At 41.8% G+C, this 19,577-nt stretch overlaps 1 protein-coding gene across 1 annotated transcript in view; it reads left to right on the forward strand.

Annotated features, from left to right (window-relative positions):
• The first annotated feature begins 5,456 nt into the window (after nucleotides 1-5,456).
• gabbr1b (gamma-aminobutyric acid (GABA) B receptor, 1b) overlaps nucleotides 5,457-19,577 on the forward strand; it is a 121,994-nt gene continuing 107,873 nt past the window's right edge. Inside the window, 1 exon segment of the mRNA XM_034704070.1 lies at nucleotides 5,457-5,769. The gene's annotated coding sequence lies outside the window, so the exon portion shown is untranslated.

Below are 19,577 nucleotides of genomic sequence, written 5' to 3' on the forward strand. Positions count from 1 at the left end.
AGGCTGCAGCGGTGTGTGATAATGAAGTGATGCTTTTATAATCCTGTTATAACTGCAGCATGAAGAATGAAAAACAGAGCACACAGAACTGAAGACGAGCAGCTGCTGATCTTCATCCAGAACTGTAAACGGTGGAGAGGTGTGTTTGTTCATTTAAACACTTTCTGTCTGTCTCATATTTAAATAGTAATCTTTCCTCTGCTGACAGACTGACTGACTCAATCTTTAAAGAGTAACTCTGGTACTCTTAATCTGGTTCTTCACATTTACATTTTTGGAGATTTTTAAGACTAGCAGGTACAGAAAGTGTCTGCTGCAATGAGCTGTTCTGTCTTCATGACAGCTTCAGTACTATGGACAGAGACACAGACTGAAGCTGAGAGTTCAAAAGAAAACAGGCTGATGTTTGTTATTTTAAAGAGGAGCTAAAAGAGCTCTGAGAGATGTTTTTAAACCTGGACCCTATCTTTACATATCAGGGGTCTTTTAGAGTCAGGTATAAAGACATGTTATATTGTTGTTCTGGTGAAATTCATCAATAAACTGGACACTGGACACAGAAGACTCAGGAGACTCTGATGGCTTTAGTTGAAATATTTTATGTAGAACTCGATCGAGGAGAAATAACATAATACACAGGCAGGAGAGGGAAGTGCAATGCCAAGTCAATTCTGTCAGACAATCCTTCAGGCGTGGTATTTATCCCCAAAGATGACACTAAAGTTAGATACTCATATTTGGAAAAGAAGTAACAACACAATTGGGAAGAAGAACGGTCCTCTAGACTGGAGACACTAAGTCTGTCACAACATACAGATAAAGACAGGAGCAGGGAGAAGGACCTTGATTACTACAGTCACCCTGTCTTGCCTATCACCCAGTGACATCTGATGACAAAAATGAAGTTACTGTGCCCCTGACACTCAGACTGGAAATATATAAATGTTAAACATTCTAACATACATATATGTCTGCAGCATAATCCTTGATGGATCAAAGTGTACCCACTTAAAGTTCTTGTTTTTGTTCCTGACAGGCTCAGATTGTTACTCTAAGTGTCTGACAACATTACAGAAAGGATCCCTACAGAGAGAGAGAGTTTTTAGTTAAAGATGAAGATGAGTTTTACATCACTCTCTACACTCACACCACACTGCACTGATGATAACAGGAGTTTCACCTCACAGGACACAGGAGCTACTGCTCTTGTCTTTATTTTCTGTATTTTCTCAGTATTTTAAACACCAGGGTATCTCTGAGATTTAAAAAAAAAATGGGTCGAGTGTTGTCAAAGGAAAATCTTTTCTTCTCTTTTCTTCTTTTCTTCTCCATTTCCGAGGTGAAGGCTTCCTGTGGTCACCGGTAAATAAGTAAAGCTTCTGTAACTTTAAACAAAGTCTCTGGAAGATCCAGACTGCCAAAGACAGTCAATGTATTGTGATTCATGTTTCCATTTCTTTGTGTTTTCAATGTGCCCAGTGCTGAATAGACTCACAGTGATACAATCTGATATGCTGAATGTAAAATACATGTCCTATAAGATAAAAGAGTTGAAACTCCAGCTCGCTGCAAAAACTCTGTTTAAAGATTCGCAGAGAAGGATCGTCTGACTGTTAGAGACTTTTACTCTGAAACACCTCTTGCACATGAACAGGACAAGATCAGGACTGGGGGGAGTCGCATCGCTTTGTCCACAGGGGGCGCCAAAACCAACACAGACTGAAATATCCTCACAGGAGCTTTAAATAATAATATATTGAAGATGAAATGACAAAGTTGAGAAACTGATGAACATTTCAAGAACAAGTCAGAAGGATAGAGAGATATAAGTCCACCTGTCACGAGATGTGGAAGATGAACACAGGAACATTACAGTGTTCTCCTTTAACCAACTTTAAGCTTCAGCTAAGCCAAAATGTCACAACTCCTGTGATTACTGCAGACATCTTTTTACTCTCAAATAAAAGCTCAACTGATAACTGAGTGGAATCTTTATTTTTAATCTTGGATACTTTTTTTGTTTTCAGTGATCTCACCTTAAGTGACATCTCTGCTCCTCTATGACCTCTACCTCAACTCTTCAGCCTCTCCGTGTCCTGCAGAGAAAATGTTGCTCTGATGTGTAAAATTCAACCTGATGTCTGTCTTGGGTTGAAATAGACCAACACAACTCTCTTCTTATCCCCTCTTCCACATTTATCTCCTACAGAGCTTTAACTGCTCTGAACTTCTGTCAGATCTTTACCTTTGTATTTTTCACTCAGGCATGAGTGAACGTCTACACCACGAGTATGGCCAAGGCTACTTATCCAAACCGGTTAGTGTGTGAGTGACTAATGACCCATCACAGCCTCCCACTCAGGACACAACAGGACACATCATCAGTCTTAGGCTGTGTGTTCTGCAGACATGAGCTCTCACAGGTCAAACAGTCTCACTAACATGTGCAGACAGGCAGAAAGCTGCAGAAACACAGATGCCCTGCGCTGACAGAGAGAAAACTGGGAGCTCTTGTTCAAAGATGTGCTCTTAAATATTGAATGAGATGGTGCTAACAGTGCAAACACCTCTGTTACAGTTTATCACAGCTGCACTTAGAGAACAGCTGCAGTTTACCCACCTGCTACTGAAAGCACCAAAACACTCAGACTGCTGATATCCACAGGTGAGACGGTTTAATCTCTCCTCTCTCAATTCAGACTGTAGATCTGCAGCTGCACTAGAGAGGAAAATAATCCTTTTATAATTACACATGATGAAAGAAGTGTTGTGCAACATTTGATCCACTTCATGCACACTGTCACACACATGTAGTCTGTACAAAACCCCTCTTTTTATATAATCAAATAACTTATTTAGACCAAACAAATCAGAATGATGAACACTGTGAAATAAATCAGCATGATAAGAACTAAAACCATGTTTGACAAACATTTACTTGACCTGTATTCAGATTTTAGAGTTTGACCCATGTTCCATCTGTTAGCATGGAGGAGGCAGGCTTTATGACATATACTGCACACAGTCAGCAGGGGGGGTGCTGAACGTTTTGGCCTCACTGTATGGAGCTATCCATCTTTTTATACAGTCTATGAGCTGAACTAGATTGTCACAGAAGAGTCTTCCACCTGTGCGACTCTGAACCTCTGCAGCTGAGCAGGTCAGCTGGTGACAGTGTGCAGCAGCAGGTTGTCTGTCAGAGTCCTCCTCTCTCCTGGCAGGTCACAGAGCTGACTGCTCAGCTATGGGTGGGCTGTGATATTTGTATAACCGGGTAGGGGGAGGAGTCTGTCTCGCCATCAACCAATCAGAGCTCAGATTCTCCTCATTACACAGACTGCAGAGAGAGGCACTGCTCTGCTGCTTTCAGGTGTGTGGGAAATCAGAACGCTTTCTGTGCGCTCGGAAGAGAAGATTCAGGAAAGTGGTTATTGGAAGAGTCAGCTTATGAGGTGTAGCTCATTCATATATTTGATCAGAGTTATAAAGATATGTTAACATATTTGAATTCAAAATATTTTCTTCAGCTTCAATAAAACTTAAACAGACAACAAACATGAACTTTTAACTTGGATCAGTCAAGCTGAGGTGAGGCACAGCGTTTTGATCACTGGAGATGAGTGAATGAGTGAAGGGGTCATACACAGTTTCTTGCAGGACTGAGGCAGGTTACCAGACTCAGAGTGCTCAAAGGTCTGACGGAAAAAGGTGAATAGGATCAGCTATCAGCAGCTTGATTTAGATATACTCACAGAGAGTATTGTAAGGCCTTCTGGTCCACACCTGTCCAGTGCACACAGCGTTAGAAAGATGGACCCAGCTCTGTCGTATGTTGTGTTTCAAGAACATAAGATAAGATAAGATAAGATAAGATAAGATAAGATAAGATAAGATAAGATAAGATAAGATAAGATAGTCCTTTACTCGTCCCACAACGGGGAAATTCAAGTGTCACAGTAACAGAGTAGACAGTGCAAACAAAATATAAAGCAAACAAGAGCCTATAAAGTATCAATTATTAAAAAGTTGTTAGCAATTGGAATTAAAGAGGTAAAAACTAAGCATTTCTTACAACATATCTATATATATTGGTTATATAGTCTGACCACTGCAGGAAGAAAAGACCTGCGATATCTCTCCGTGAGACACCGGTTTTAATGTGGTCAACATGTGGTAAACATGGCCACCTCTAAAGACCACTCAAGAGGAAGAACTGTACCTCGCCACTTGATGGCGCTGAATCTTCCACAGTACTCTCAATTTTCCTTGTGCTCTTCAATCGCACTTTCTTGTGTTATTTCATGAGCAGCACTTTCTTTCACTCCCTGTCTAGTTTTACTCCCTGTGTTTCCCTGCTGTGTGATTGCTCCTCATTAGTTTCACTTGTGTTTTGTGTCTCACCTGTGTGTGATTGCCCTGTGTATATTCAGTTTCCCTGTTATCTCCTCTACTTGTTGTTTTTGTTGGTTCATTGCGTCTTCCCGGTGCTCTCTGTGGATTTGTCCTAGTTTTTCTTTGTGTTAATCTCTTGAGTACTTAATTGGATAATCTGCATTTGATTTTGACTTTGTTTTATGTACGATTTTTTTTGTTAATTTGCTATCAATGGGACAGATAGCTGTGATTGACGAGCAGGCTAGCTGCCATGACAACTTTTTGGCTTCAAAAATCAAGATGGAGAAAGTTTTGAGGCAGCAAAACTTAATCTAAGCTTGAAAATTGAAACCACAGACCAGTGAGGATGGCTCAGTACACATCGTGAAAATTATCAACAGACAGTCGATTAATTGTGGTTCAATATTTAATTTTCCGCAAACAAGAGCAGGTGTCATTTTACTCTACACTTTAAAACTGAACACCTGATGAACTTTCCATCATCCTCAGTGGTGTCCTTGTTGTTTCCTGCTTCAGGTTTACCTCAGTCAGGGTTCCCAGCCCACTGATGGTGTGCAGATGTGTTTGTCTTGATTAAATGTGATTATGACCGTCTCAGAGGAGAAATTTTGCTGGACAAATTGTTAGCAATGATAGTTTATGTAATTTGCCATGGTCGTTTTATCGTGTCCACGTCCACACTAAGCAGCTTCACAGAGCACAGCTGTTCACGACTTATCTATGTGTTTCCACATTTTTAAAGTAGCTCCCATTGTCTCTTGTATGTTCTGTGTTGCTTCAGTCGATGTTGATCATATAGATTCATAGCTTTATTAATAATAAATCGTTAACTCATTATAAAATACCATCATTTAATAAATAAGCTTAGGAGGAGGAGGACCATTGTCTTACAGACTGCTATACAATCAGACTGATTTGACGACCAGATGAGTCGCCCCCTGCTGGACATTGGAGAGGATGCAGGAGGAGGATACATCCACTTATCAAATTCAGCGACTGAAACTCGTAAGTTTTTGTTGATGCAGATTTTTTCCCACAGAAAGTGAATGCAGCATCTTCTTGTGACGTCACCGGAGAGTGAGGGAGGGGGCTCCACCGTTAGTGAGTGTGTGAATCATATTGTCCATGTGTGTGTGTGTTTGAGAGAGTACCGTTTTCAGCAGCAGCTCTGCCCCCGTCAGTGTGTGAGGCTTTACGGATCCGGACTGAGTGCATTCTCTGGGGACTCTGAGAGGACTGACCGGGTCCAGGATAACAGAGTCCGGGATCAGAGTGTGTGCTGCAGCCTGTGGAGCCTCTTCATCCTCTGCACCACCAGCAGCAGGACCAGCAGCAGCAGTGCGTGGACCTGCGGACCCAGCAGCGTCTGTCTGAGTGAGTATGACTGACTCAGTCTGAGCTTCATGGTCAACTTTGATGTTAGAGCTGTTGGTTTTATGTTTCCACCTGACAGCACCACACACACACACACTCACATGCGCGCGCGCGCACACACTCACACACACACGCACACGCACACACACACGCACACACACACACACAGCATGAAATGAAACTGATCATACAAACATGTTAACTTGTGAGCTCACAGAGCGGGTCATGCTGACATCCCGATGTGTGGCATGTTTTCATTCATGCAAAAATCTCATCCAAGATTTTCTGTGAAATTAAAACAGAAAAATTTCCGTTGCTGATGGACATCATTTCACGCGCGCTCGCTTTACCCGCGCTGTCACGCACGCGCAGCCCGTGTGTGATCGTCTCAGGGGATGAGTCTAGGAGGTGCAGCTGATGCACAGTGAGTGCATTTATCTCCCTGTCATCAGGTCTGCAGGCGTGTGTGTGTGTGTGTGTGTGTGTGTTTACAGTGACTGCCAGCTCTTATTCGGTCAGTGTGGCGGGGTACAGTGAGGCAGTGATACACCTGAAAATGACTGTGTTATACATACAGATTGATAAAGCGCCAGAGGAGTAATCCTCACACTGCTCATATTCAGCTGATTTTGTACTTTATCGGTCAGTGTGTGTGCAGGTTAAATGGAGCAGCTGTGCTCTCTTAAACAGAGGAGAGGATGAAGTAATACATATTTTCTTAATTAAACATTCTTTCCATCCTCTCTTCAGAGCATACATTAGTTTTTACCTTTAAAGAAACCACCAGCTGTACCACGACTGTTCGATTAGTCATCCACTATTTCATTACTCATCAGTGTTCACTGGTTTTTAATTTGAACAGTGTGTTTTAAAGGCACTATGAGGAGTTTTTCACCAGCTGAGAAACAGACTGAAACCAACATTGATGCCTCTTTATGACCTTCAAAAGCAAACAAAACCATAAACAACAACACTGATACCTTCTCTGTTATCATTTTTAATTCCATAAACTACTCAGAGGGGGTAGGTGTCAGACCACATGATTGACATTTGGCTTTAAAAACACCCCTTCTCATCTGTTTTCATGGCAAATAATCACATTGAGTAATACATCTGGCTGTTAAAAGACAGCAGGGTGAGGTTTTTGATAAAAAATACTTTTGCATGTACAGAAGAAGAGATAAGAGGTATCACTTTGTCCACAATGGGGCGCCAAAATTGATATAAATCAAAAGTTCCTCACAGCAGCTTTAAGTAAAAACGGGCAAAATTTGCAATTCAAGCTTATTAAAAGGAAATATTTTCTGAACTAAAATGATGATGTTTAAAATGTTATTGTACAGATCGCCTTTGTACAATGAAAATCTGCTGCCCTGTCTGATCTTTGAGTATAAATTAAAGTTAGTCACACACAAGTACAGCATGCACACCATAGACTGTAAATAAAACTGCACACACAGAGTCACACAGACAGAGTTACAGGTGAGGACAGGAATATTAACTAACAGGTGTCACAGTTAACGAAAGCTAGCACTAGTTCTTATATTTTGCTTGATTCTAAAACAAACTCATGCAGCACATCTGCAACACACACACACACACACACACACACACACACACACACACACACACACACACACACACACAGACACACACACACACACACACACACACACACACACACACACACACACACACACAGATCTCTGGGTCAGAGATGGTAAATATGGATTACACCAGTGAATTCTGGTCATGTCAAACAACCAAACACCTCATCCTGGTTCCATATTTTAGGCTGGAGGTTGCCGCTTGGCTACAACACAACCTATCAGTCAAAGAGGCCCCGCCCCTAATTGTACCTCCCTTTAATCCTGAATCTAATGTAAACAGGTGAGTTGTATAAATTCAGGCTGCACAGTTGTCATGAATAGAGAAATTATCTACAGCGACCTAACAGTTTTTGTACCAGGCTGTAAACATGTTTATTTCTGCTGTAACATTTTAACATGGGGCTCTATGGGGACTGACTCACTGCTGGATACAGACTCTAGTGGACACTCAGGGAACTGCAGTTTTCCAGCCTAGGCTTCATGTTTCTACACTGGAGGTTATCTCTTGAGTTTTACTCACTGGGAGTGAACTTCTTATGGATTCTGGTTCTGGTCGGATGAGAGCCAGCAGATATCTGCACTGAAATGTGTTTATTACTATGAATTATGCTTCCTGCTCTTGTGTGTTAAGCTTTAACAACCTGTGCTGGCTCTGTGATTTTGTGCAAACACAATAACCAAACTTTGTTTTTAAGAATCTTTTAAAGACATTCTGTTTGAAAACATTGCTGCTAACATTTTAAATGTTCAACTTTTTACTATCTGATACCACAAAGCATTTTGATGTTGATCTTTATTATCTTGGATGTTGCATTGATAGAGAGGATCCTGTTGTTGATCTATGTTTGTAAAAACCTTGAACACTATGTAAGGAGGAGAGAGTCAGTGCCACAGTAATTATAGATTCATAGTAATAGACACATTTATGCTGCTCTGTAAGTTAATTTTGGGGCTTAAAGCTGGGGTTGGTAGTCTCGGAAAACTAGCATGAATTTGAATGTAACATGTCTTCAGGACTCTGTCTAACCCCTCCCCTCCTCCCCTCGGAACTCCTGCAAAATGACGCCCCTCCGCTAACATGCACGACTCACGAGCACTGCTGATTCATGACCATATGATGGTGACTGATTCAAAACCGGTCCTCACCAAAACATTATCATAGTGAAAGTTAAAAACACAAACAAACATGACTGCTGTTAGTACTCACAATTCTTATACTAGCATTATCCAGCTGTACTGGTGACACGATATCAGGAGAAAAGTTCTAACACATATAATACTGTAACAACTCTACTGTTTGTTAAACGTGTTCAGTGTAGATGTTCTTAATTCCTACAGTGTTGACGGTTAGTGAAGGCATCAGGAGACTGAGGTGTAGAGTGTGCAAGCGGGAGAGAAGAGACAAGAGGAAAAGTTTTTCATTCATTCAAACATTGATTGTTGCTTTGTTGGTTGGCGTGTTCACGGCCAACAGTGACCGGTTAGTGAAGCTCAACGTGTTCACGAATCAGCTCGTCATCACTACAGCGTCCGGACGGACGCTATGATACATATACATTTTCTGTAGGACTTACTAGATGTCATTAATTCTTTTGCTTGTCAGAGCCCTGTGGTGAGAGCTTTTTAGACTCTGATCCGGACTACAGTCCTGAGCAAAGCACCTCATCGGGTCAGAGGGGACAGGTCAGAGGGGACAGGTCTGAGGTCAAGCCAGAGGGGCAGTAAATAGAGTCAGGGGAAGCAGCGGCAGGGGACGGGGAGTGCACGCCAGGGAAATGTATGTGCAGTAGGTGGGTAGAACGGCAGGACGGGATTTGATTGGTTTAAAATTTTGGGACCCAAAAACGGTGATTGGTTGTTGTTTTCCCAGGTTTACTCTGGCTGTAGATAGCAGCTTTTTCACTCTTTTTTAAGAACGCATTATGTATTGATTGCCATCAGGACATAAAGATCATTTTAACCAGTATGAAAAAAGTGTATCTAAATCAGACTACCAACCCCAGCTTTAAGGTTGTGTGATCAGTAATGAACCAGTGGATTCAGAGACAGCTCATACAGAGTAGTGTGACACTGAAGGAAACATCATGAGTCTAAGCTGAGCAGACATTACAGCAGAATGAAGTGGTCTAATGGAGAAATATCAATATATATTTCAAATCCCAAAATATTTGTATTTATTAATCACTTGATAACCAGAGCATAAAACCATGTCTCAGGGTTTCCAAAGAGCTGACCTGCTCTGCAGAGATTGGCTTCATGTTTCAGCAGTGTGTCTCTGTCCGTGTTGCTGAAGCTCGTCTCTAATGTCAGCTGTCATAGAGACAGAACGATCCAGTACAGCTCGTTGCCTACAAATCAGCTGTGTGTGTGTGTGTGTGTGTGTGTGTGTGTGTGTGTGTGTGTGTGTGTGTGTGTGTGTGTGTGTGTGTGTATGTTTGAGTGTGTGTGTCCTGTATATTTGGAAGTGTTTGGAGCATTTTTAGTTTGCATATATTTGTGTCTCATTTCCATGTTTCTCTCTGTGTCTGTGTTGTGTGTTGGCCGGCTCATCCTCAGTCACACAGAGTTATAAGGCAGCAGGTTGGGGGGAGGTGTGTTTGTGTGTGTGTGTGTGTGTGTGTGTGTGTGTGTGTGTGTGTGTGTGTGTGTGTGTGTGTGTGTGTGTGTGTGTGTGTGTGTGTGTGTCAGTGTCTTGCTCAAGGACAGGTGTTCTTGCAGGGATCAAACCTGACACTGAGGTGTGATGGGGAGCCTCTGGAAAGGTCTCTGCAGCAGAAATCAAACACCTTGGCTGCTGTCCTGCACCACACAGAGCAGCTGCTTCACTCCGAGCAGATAATCTGTGAGCTGAGAGAGAGAGAGAGAGAGAGAGAGAGAGAGAGAGAGAGAGAGAGAGAGAGAGAGAGAGAGAGAGAGAGAGTGTTTGTGAGGAGTTTTATGGATCATACAGGAGGTCTGGACTTTTCTCTGTTACACTTAGACACACAGCTGAGTACTATTCTCATCTGCAGCCTCAGAGTTTCCCCCTGTAGAAGAAAGATATACTGACTTCACAGAGCATCTCCTTCCCTGTTGGTTATAACGTACCTGCAGTTTGTAAACATGTTGTTCTGAGTTTACATCTCACACCAGCAAACCCCGAGGATTACTTAAAGCAATGTTTGAAACCAGGGTTTCTGATAGGAAAGGTTTGTGGCTGCTGGTAGGTGTTTGATGGGGGGCCCACATTCTGCTAGTGCTAACAGCTGACTCACCTGTAGGACCTGAAATTAGGACCACATCATGTGACATCATAAATAACAGAATAATTCTACACACCTTGAAAAGGAATTAACAACCATGGGACTTATTGCAAGTCACCCCAACCTGACAGGCTAGAAAAAAAATCTTACTTTAAGTTAGTTAGCTCAAAAATGACAAGTTCAATATTGGCTGTATAAAACATGGATGTAGTCTGTGACGTCACTGATGTGTTTTTGAAGCAGAGTTTTGAAGCCCATTGTCAGCGGTCACCATATTGGAAATGCTGACTCAATCTAACTTTCTGTTGAACTAACACGGCAAAGACCTAAAGGATGCCTGCCTGTCAATCAAGTCGACCACGCCCCTAATTATGCAAAACTGGTAACCTTCATAAGCAGCCACACCTGTGAGCTAACAGGCAGGCAACTTGAGCTGCACTAATTTCAATTTGCGGCGTTATTACAGTCAAGACAAAGCATCCTCCAATCAGGAGGTCTATTTAAGCTGACAGGTTCCCCCTGCTGTCCCGCTCAAGCGCGGCTACAAACTTGACACACTGAAACATATTCTCATCTTATGACCTCCTGAACAACAACAACAGTTTTTAGTTTTTGCCTGTTCTGTGTTTGTGTCTGATTAGGAAGCTGAGTTTGTAAGTCTCTGCAGCTCCTCCTGACAGTCTGCCTGCTGAAGAAGATGTAGTGAGGAGCTGATTTTTAAAGATTACTACTTTGATAAGGTTTAAATTGTTGTATTTACAGCTCCTGAGATGTACTGTTATGTTGCCTTGATTTCAGCGCCCCCTGTTGACAAAGCTTTGCATATTCTTCTTCACTCTCAAGAAGACTCACTCTGTGAATCTTTAAACACAGTTTGTTTCTACAGCGAGATGTTCATCTCTGAGTCTGACATCAGCGGTCAATGTGTTGACAAAAATGTACAGAAGTATTCATTGACACCATTTTTCCTGAAATGAGACAAGGAAAAATGTGCTCAATAATGTGATGATGACGAAAGACAAGATGAAATAGTCAGCTCTGTTCGGGGATACGACTTAAGTTAGATCACCTAACTGCAACAAGTGCACTGCTGGTACAAACTCTCTGTCTCCATTTTCAGTGATGATTTGTTTCTTGGTTTGAGCCAGAGAGGAGGACACAACCAGCTAACAGGGTGACATCAGTTTCATATTTGAGGTTTGCTTTTTTCGCTGCTGTTAGCTTTACCTGCTCAGCGTCAGAGTCTGGATTTATCCTTGCTTGGTTTTATATCAGAGAGCATATTTAGTAAGATGTCAGATCAAGTTTGATCAACTCTAAATCATCAGAGATGAAGGTGCAGTTCAGAGCGTAGTGAACTGAATGTCTCTTCAGCTCACCTGTCACCACAGGTACAGGTAGGGGACATCGTAAAGTGTCATACAAGATTTAATGAGACATGTGTGTCCATCATTCATCAATCTGCTTGGTTCATGTGTTTGTATTTCATTTTTATTTGAAGTCCAGTAAAATAAATACAGCCTTATGGTCCAAAGAAAGACGGTTTTAGTTCCTTGACCTGGAGTCCTCTGTATCACCTTTCCTTACCTGAGCAGATCAGCAGGGCTGTCACAGCAGCCAGTCTTCAAGTTCACACTAAAAATGATGAAGCTCAAATTTGAGTTCACACAGACTAAAATGAACTAGTTCACTTTCATTAATTTATCTGCTTCTAAACTCCCAGTGGAGCCTCCTGTGCCTCGGTTCCCCATTCTCAAAAAACTACACCTAAACCATTCCGGTTCTCAGCCTGTTAGGATCTGTCCTGATTTGTTCATCAGTCTCCTTCAAATGTTCAAAACAGCTGGCTTCCCAGTTACCGCTAACTACATCTGATCTGCTTGCATGAAGCTAAGCAGAGTTCCCTTTCTGGGTTTAAACCTGAGTTCAGCTGTCGTAAAAGTTCACAGTTCACCAAATTATGAGTGTGTTCATGCACAATATTGATAGCAGCATTGCATTGTGAGAGAGTCTTGGCTAAATTATCCATAGTAACTTCCATATGGGAACCAGATATCATACAGTCAGTGTTCAGACAGTGAAATGTTGCAGATTCAAACACTTGATATCAGACTCTGATCAGCTAACTGAGCAAGTTTAAACAGAGAGAACGTTTTGAGTATCCGTAATGACTGACGTGATGATTTTTTATTGGCTGAAACTTCAAGTTGTACTACAATGCAACTTAAAATGATGGCATCGGCATCTGAAGACTAGATGTAGAAATTACATTGACTGGCTGACAACGCTAACACACATTAAATATGAATATAGAAATAATCAGTCCTCGCTCTGATGCTCTGATTTGCCTTTGGAACTCATTCCGATACGTCAGGATTAACTTCAGTCTGTTTTAAAGGAAGATAAAAAACATTAATATGTGATTTAACGCACGTTAATCTACTTTTTATGAAGTTGAAATAATAAACCTGCTGTTAGCTTCAGGGCTCCTCTTCATCAGGATACATCTAACACTATAAACTTCTCATTTATATCACACGATACACTTTACAGTCCCTGTTAGACTGAAGGAGGTTCCTCTTCCTCCAGAGCACAGAAACCATCACAGATATCCTTCTTTATAAACACAAAATAACCCGTGATAATCAGAAGTCTTTGTGTAAACCCAGCAGGGATTGTTCACAGGGTCAAAGAGAGAACATGACCCTGTTTTTACTCTTTGATAGTGACACAGATAAACACCTCACACTCACATCCTGTCTCTCTTCATCTCCTGTTATTAGAGGTGATCAGAAAATCAAGAGTGCATGCTGGGACACGTTCCAGCCCTCCATCATGTGTGACAGAGCTGGCTCATCATGTGGTATTGTTCCACACATGATGTGTCTCATTTCATCCTCTGCTCCTTCCGGTTGATCACAGCTCATATGAATAAGGAGCTGAGAAAACATAGTGTACGTGTGTGTGTGTGTGTGTGTGTGTGTGTGTGTGTGTGTGTGTGTGTGTGTGTGTGTGTGTGTGTGTGTGTGTGACTGTCAGGGTCGGTCCTCTGTATAATAGTCTGTCTGTGTCTGTTTTCAGCCGTTTGAGAGTTCAGAGATGGCCCTGACCACAAACTGATGTCCTCTCATTTCACACTGTTAATATTTAAACACCCAGAGCAGCTTAAAGAAAGGAGAAAGGTCTAAACAGTGAGCAGGTAACTCAGACTGCAGCACATTAACATCAGCCTGATCTCAAACATGAACACGTTAAACAGGCAGGACATGAAGGAGTTATTAACAGACACACTTCAGACTATAAACCATGAATCATACACACAGTCACATTTTGATTTAAAGCTGAAACAGAGCAGATATCAGTAGATCAATATGAAACAGGCAGATGTTCATCCAGTTTGTTTCTCTCACACTGATCAATGACCAATGATAAACCTCTTTATTAAATCAGACTTTAAAATCATCTTTATGGTTGAGTTTGTTCATTTACATAAAGGCTGAAATTATTCATCTGATTCAGGCATGTTTAGTCAAACACACTGGACTGATTTAATTACCCATAATGCACTGTGGATGTGTCATTAAAAACCCCACAGGCCTACATTATGTTTGGTGAGTTAGTTTGTCACCATGAATCACATTTATGAGGATACATTTACGCCAGAGTGCTCGAAGTCAAGACAGGTCACCTTCAAACTTTTTAAGATTCACATCGGACTTCCAACAGATCTGTGTCCGGTCCGTCTCCAATCCGCTGCGGCCTGGCTCCATGCTCTCTCAACCCACCATTTTTGTTGATTTTTGAAATACTATCATTATTTATTTATTTATTTATTTATTTATCTATGTATATATATGAATCTATTTATTTTTTAGAAATATTATTATTTCTTATTAGTTGTTTGTCTTTCCATTCTTTATGTTGTTCCTATTCCTACCCCTTTCTTGTAAAGCAGATTTCATGCACAATAAGAGGGAAAGAAAGAAAAAGAAAAGCAATCACCCACAGGTTGCGTATATAGCGCTAAATCACAACAAAAGTTAGCTCAAGACACTTTTACAAACATAGCAGGTCCAGACCGTACACTATGTTAAATTATTAACAGACTCAAAATCAAAACAGGAAAAGACTGAGTCTGATCTTATCTGAATCCACCATGAGCAGAGCACTTTGCAATATTTAGCTAGTTATAGCAGACTTACTTCCTTTAACAGGCAGAAACTTTGAGCAGAACCAGACTCATGTTAGACTGACTCCACCAAGTTGGGGTTGGAAAGAAGGATAGAGGAGATGAAGAGAGAGAGATGATAGTGAAGAGACAGATAGCAGTAGTTTTTGCCGCTAGAGTCTGACACACTGTAGCAGCTCGGTCTGTGTCAGCAGAGAGAGGAACCTGAATGTACTTTACTTTAACCATCATGGTGTTTGGATTGAAGGTGTGTCTCTTTACAGGTAAGTTAACTTAATATTAGTTAACAGTGTAAAAGTCTTAGTTAACAATGAGGACTACAGTGTTTGCTCTGTAGTAGAGCTAGCAGTGATTAAACAGGGATCTTCCCTCTCCATGCTTTCTCTTAGTCTCTGTGCTTGTTGATGGTTTAGAGCCTGTAATGCTGATAGACAGCAGAGTTCAGATTCAGAGGAGAAAATGATCCTACTGTGCATAAACTCTCTGAAATGCCTCAGCTTATAGCAGAGGAAACACGCTGCAGGGAAACTAACAGGTATTCACACCTGTTATAATCACCACACACACATCAATCAACCAGGAGTGCTTTAAAGGATTAGAAACAGTCACACACATCATCAGGTCATTCCAGGGGAGTGCAGGTGACTGTGTCAGACTCTGTAGCAGAGCTCAGTGATAACAGAAAATGGTGCTCCAGTCTGTCCGTGATTCAGACTGAGGGGAGCAGGATGAAATCTGACTGCAGGGAGATTCAATTTAGATTTTAGGCTGGCTGTCTGATGTGCTGGACCCTGATGATGGTATCTTCTCTGTGAGGAGGGAAACATGACAGCTGGACAGAGCAGGGATCAGGTGTCAGGTGGATCTCAAGTGAAGCTTAATTACACTAATCTCTGTTTAAAAACCATGAAAATAAGTCAAATCTGGATTTTAGTCTGAGCAGTGTGCTGGTTCCTGTTTGTAGTTAGAGTAGTATTGACCAATCTGATGTCAGCAGGCTTTTGTGTCTGCAGGAAAAACAGACTGTAAGGAGAGCAAAAGCAGGAGGAACACTGAGGAGGATTTATTTCTCTCTATATACAAATAACTGCATGAAAAGCAGCTAACAATCTGTTCTAGATCACACATTTACGCTGAGACACAAATCTGCTTGATATGTCACTAAATGCAATCAGCGTTTCGATTTCCTGACTTCCTGGAATGCATTAGAAATGAAGAATCCCACCTCGATTCAACAAACAAACATTTGAAAAGTTTTCTCCTCCTCATGAGGACAGACCTGAAGAAGCCTGACTTTCGACTTTTGTCTAATCTGAATCATGATGTTGTTATTTCAGCAAAATTAAGACCTGTTGATTACAAGAAAATCTTCTTTTTCAGGTTCATACAGCTGAAGTATGCCAGAGTGAAGCCTCTGTGGAACCTGCTGATTACAGTGAAACTGAGACTCACTGCAATCAGATGAGCAGGCGCTCCTCTGGGATTGTGATGAACCAGTAAATTACAGAGTCATCTAGAGGGGAGAATGTCTTTTCTCTTTTGATCTGAACACACGGTTACTTCCATAGCCACTGATTGTACTGTTAATAATGCAGCAACAGGAGAGATAATTCTGGCCTTGGAGGTGTTTTATCGCTTCCTTTACCTTTGCATGTCCTTTGTTCAGCAGTTGCATCAGTGTTTAAAGGTTGCCATCTCCTGTAAGAGCTGCTGTGGTTGACTGTTTCTGCAGGCTGGATCGAGGATGAGGGATGAATCAGAAGGTAAAAAGTCTCACCTATAGGTCTGTAATGATCATACTGTATATAGGAGGAGGACAGCAGCAGAGATCAGTTGCATATGTGACCATGTTACTCATGAAGGCTGCAGGCAGGTTTTCTGTGAAGCAGGTGACGGGAGAGGTGCAACAGCAGAGGTTCTGGTTCTTACAGAGTCAGCTCTGATCTGAATCTCTGTGGAGCTTGTTATGAACGTAATGAAAATGACTGAGGCTGTTAAATATGTCACCACTGAGGCTGCTCAGTGTAAAAATATAATACTGCTGAGGTTTAAACGACAGTTTGATTAAACAGAAGAAAGACTGGTGCTGGTAAATCACAGACTATCACAGTTACCTTTGCTGTGCTGACACATTTATTAAGACAGAAAGACTTAAAACATAGTGTCACAGATTAATGCACTTTAAAAACTTAAAGTAAAGTTAATTTGTAGAACACAAATGATGTCTTTACTGTCATCGTACGACAAAACTAGGGGGCATCTGCAAAACAAAACCCATTTAACCTACAGTTTATAACCTAAACCTAGGTATGTGACAGCATGTAGCCCCCCCCCATCCCGGTTTACCCTCTTCCTCCTTTATCCAGTGCTGGTGTCTGTTGCTCACCAAGGGGTTACCTCTGCCTTTTCCTGGTCCTTTGTGTGATTTTCTCTCTTCTAGTGGTCTGAGGTGGCTGATGGCTGATGGCTGAAGTTTTTGTTGGTCAGCTTTCTGATTTGTTACACATTTGCACACTACCGATGTTTCTATCTCACATTCTTTTCTGTTTTCACTTTTTAGTTTGCCAAACATTCTGCCTGTTTCACTGATGTATGTTTTATTACAGGAACGTCACAGCATTTCATAAATGTAGAGGAAAACCGCAGGAAGTGTGTAGTGGAAACACGTCAAGGTCTGGTTACAAAAGCTGTTATAACAGAGTCAGACCAAATGAAGCTTTGACCCTTTCCTACTCCGACAAACAGCCTGAGATGAAAAATGACATTTTAGCTACAGTGTCAACAGGCTATAAGAGTTTCCTCTCCAGTATGGGAGTTTTTTAGATTTCATTAAAAATATGGGATGTTTGTGGACTACGTGTAATGCAGAATCACATGCAGAAGAGGGCTAAGGTAAGGCTTCCTTTAATCTGAAGTTTCTGTCATGGGGCTGTGACGTAGATAAAACATGACTTTGAACATCATTAGAAATGACACAGTGAGTCAGTCAGCTGGGTTAATTAGAAAAGTTTACGTAAGGTGTGACTCCACACTGTCTTTGTTCCTCAAGTTTGTTACGACGTATGATCAGGTTGACTCTCACCTTCGTTGTTGACAATTGATTATCGTTGTCATGAAATTTTGACAGATCTGAATTTAACAAGGAGAGATAATAACCATCTTCAGTCACACAGGTGAGATATCAAATGCACATGAAGAAATAATGGACTGGCCTTTAATGTTGTGAGGCGTTCACTGTCATGTCAGAGGTTTTAAAAGCTGCTGACGTCTCATGTATGATATTTTGTAAAAACAGAATCTAAACCTCTGCACACAGCAGTATTTAGCCAAAACACCTCTACCCCTTCATTTATCATGACTTCTATGAAAATTAACCGTCGTCCAGTGTGTTTAGGGTCTCTGATGCACAGTCTGATTTGTGTGTTATTATCTGAGCTCAGGGTCAATCCTCTTGACGTGGGAATCTCTGAGCGTCAGACAATAAACTAACAGAGTCTACAGTTAGTGATAACACCATGATAAATCAGCTCGCTCTGCAGCTGTGGGACGACAACAAGGAGAGAGTGACCATAAACACATCACTGCTGCTGTGCTTCTCTGTGGCCCCACCTCTCTCTCTAATCTGACTCCCACAGAGAGCAGAGAAAGACAGAGGTGAGGGAAGGAGGGGGAGGTCAGGAGGTCAGCAGGTTAGAGTTTATCTCCTCACGTACCTGTAGACGCGACTTGAACACACCGTGGAGATAAAGTCGTCTGGATTCAGACTAATCTGCAGCTCCAGATATAATCCCAGAACACGGGATTAAACCATCAACACAATCCAAGCTGAGCTCACACAGGAGACGATTCTGTTTCCAGCAGAGAGGTTCACCATGAGGCATCGTCACAGTCAGACCTGGAGCCAGAGAGCCTAAGTCAGATCCCCAGACCCTCAGTCAGAGGAGGTTTTCCATAAACTGTGAAAACAGATCTGTCAGGAAAACAAAATTTTTTTTTGGAGAGAGGGAAACTGTTTCTGTCTGACTGTTCATATTGAAGGACGACATTTCTCCCCATCCTCTTGTTGAACAAAACATCCACCTAGAGTCTGGACTCAGCTGTGGTGCTGCTACCCTGCCCCTTCCTCTAACAAACCCACATTCACTTTGTTGCTAAAGTGTCATCACTCCCTCAGGTGGGTCCAGCCCACAGCTGAACAGATTCTTGTGTGGGTTTGAAGCGGACACTCAAGGTTATGGAAAGTTCAATGGCTCTTGTGTTAGTGTTTGTTACGTTTCCTCTCACCGTTCCTCCTCTAGTCTGATAATCCGGTGCACACAGTGCTGCAGGAGCCTCAGAGGTGTGTTGGCGAGTTTGTGGGTTGGAGCATTTCTCCTCAGTGCTTTTATCAGCTTCAACAAGTCCATCTGAAGCATATACATTAGGTACCATTATCTCCCAGTGTCTCCTACAGCGTAAAGACGTGATGAAAGATAGTCATTCAAATGTGGGTATGATCATAAGTCTCTCTGTCTTCTTTCAGTGTAGATATATAAGGATCAATTAGGTGTCGCTCTGCAGGTGTGTTTACACGTGCACAAAACTCACGTCTGAATACAAATGGCTGAAATTTAACACCTGCTTCACCTGCACTTTTTCCTGCCTGCCCCCTGAGGCAAATTTCTGCAAGAAGTCAGGGTGAGTTGCTGTGAGAACACAGAAGGAAACATTCAGGAAAATTCAATGCAAGGGTGTGAACCCTGAAGAGTGATGTGTGACGGGATGAAT

The sequence above is a fragment of the Notolabrus celidotus genome, chromosome 16, assembly GCF_009762535.1.
Source record: "Notolabrus celidotus isolate fNotCel1 chromosome 16, fNotCel1.pri, whole genome shotgun sequence".
NCBI lineage: Eukaryota > Metazoa > Chordata > Actinopteri > Labriformes > Labridae > Notolabrus > Notolabrus celidotus.